The sequence below is a fragment of the Nothoprocta perdicaria genome, unplaced genomic scaffold, assembly GCF_003342845.1.
Source record: "Nothoprocta perdicaria isolate Ctin4 unplaced genomic scaffold, notPer1 scaffold_101, whole genome shotgun sequence".
In the NCBI taxonomy this organism is placed as follows: domain Eukaryota; kingdom Metazoa; phylum Chordata; class Aves; order Tinamiformes; family Tinamidae; genus Nothoprocta; species Nothoprocta perdicaria.
Genome location: NW_020454106.1, coordinates 932,554 through 934,369, shown reverse-complemented (window position 1 = coordinate 934,369; position 1,816 = coordinate 932,554).

Below are 1,816 nucleotides of genomic sequence, written 5' to 3'. Positions count from 1 at the left end.
GGACGCTCTGCTGTGGTCTCCTGCCCTGCATTGGGGACGCTGTGGGGATGGGATGTCTGGTCCACCAGGAAAGCGCAGAGCTGGTACAGAGAATCTGGCCTTYAATTCTGTTTTGTGACAATTTAGACTCATCTCTGAGGATAGCAGAGGAGGAAACTAAGTGCCCAGCCCAAACTGAGGAGAGCAGAAGGGTTAAGAGACGCTGTCCCAGACAAACCAGTAATCTCTGACAAAAACACCTACAAAACACCACAACTCGGGTCTAGACAGCAAGGCCTCTGTTGCATGATTTGCTCAAACACTCGTTCTTCTGGCACTGAGCTGGACTCCTGGCTTTGAGCTAAATGGGCAGGACAAGAAAGTCTCTCTTGCTGTAGGCCCAATTTCCTATTTCTCCTATTCCTATTCATTTCTAATTTGAGAATATAAATGCAGTCATGCCTATAACTATCAGTTCCTCACACACCAGCTTTTGCACCTACGTGCCATTTCAAGTAAATTGGAYGGAATGGTGGACATCACAGAGACCTCGTGTTCCTGTGAGCTCTGGAAAAAGAGCAGTTGAGGAAAAGGGCCAATGAATGTCTTTTCTCAAGGAAAAGACATGAATGCAGTCCTTGTTAAATGACACAAGAGCTGAAAAAAAAATACGGATGAATGCTCCAGCTGCAGAAAAAGCACCTTATTAGACAACAGAGAATCCAACTGCAACCCTCCATCCACACACCTTCGAGAATCTGGTTCATTCACTCTAAACACCTCGTTTAAGTGAAAAACTTCTGTGAGTCTCAGGAGAAGCAAAGTTCCAAAAACTCGGAAATCTTGAAAGAGTGGAAAAAAAACACTCCCCACGTCTGCATGTACCTTAAAGCAACATGATCCCCTGTGGACTGGCTATGTCTAGATCCCTTAAAAGGTTTTGAGGAGCAACTCTTTCATTTCAACCTCTCCCCAAATATTCCCATCCTTCCAAACATGTTTTTGTTACTCTTTTGAGGAAACTCTTCAGAAAGAGGTGCAAATGGAGATCACAAGAAGCAGAGCAAGATGCTGAGTTAATTTATCAGATGATCCTGGACAATGTGGGGCCTCTGGACCCTGCTTAGCTTTCATGTTGGGGGCTTTCATGAGGCCAACAGAAAGAATTTTTGTTTTCTGTTGACATTATGAAGGTCTGAATTGTTGTAGCTCCTGGGCTTAGACACCATCATGCATGGTCACTGTATATCCATTAAGGACTAGCAGGCAGTAACACAATGGTGGGCTATGATTACCAAATGACAGTGAAATCTCTGAATAAGAAAAGAAGTATTTTTAATCGTCTAATGCTCTGAGAAACATTCAGTGCTCATAGCTGTGTGGCAGGTTGTGCTGTCCCACCATCCCAGAGGCAGGAGTTAAGAAAAGCTGCCACATCGGTGTCAGGGAATGAGGGCAAATACTTTGGAGCTATCTGTTATTGCTGGCATTGGAGCCTTACATACCTCCATCCCTCTATGTGGAGTTAACAGAGCCTGCAATCAGTTTTCTAGGTTTTCCTGGAAACTGAGTGTCTGTCTGGAGACTTCAAGTRAAAAATAAATAAATAAAAGAGGAATAACTCCAGAGCAGCAACTTCGATGCATTTCCAAGCAGAGAGTGACATCTAGGCATCTAGCCCAGAGCTGAGCTCATATGTTTTAATTGGGAAGAAACCCTTGCATGAAAGATATGGCCTGGTCTCCAGGTTCCTCTCTGCTAAGGATTACCAACGTGATGTGAGAAATGGCAGGTCTTCTTTCCCATTGAAGATGGCCCTACATGTGCCATTTACTCT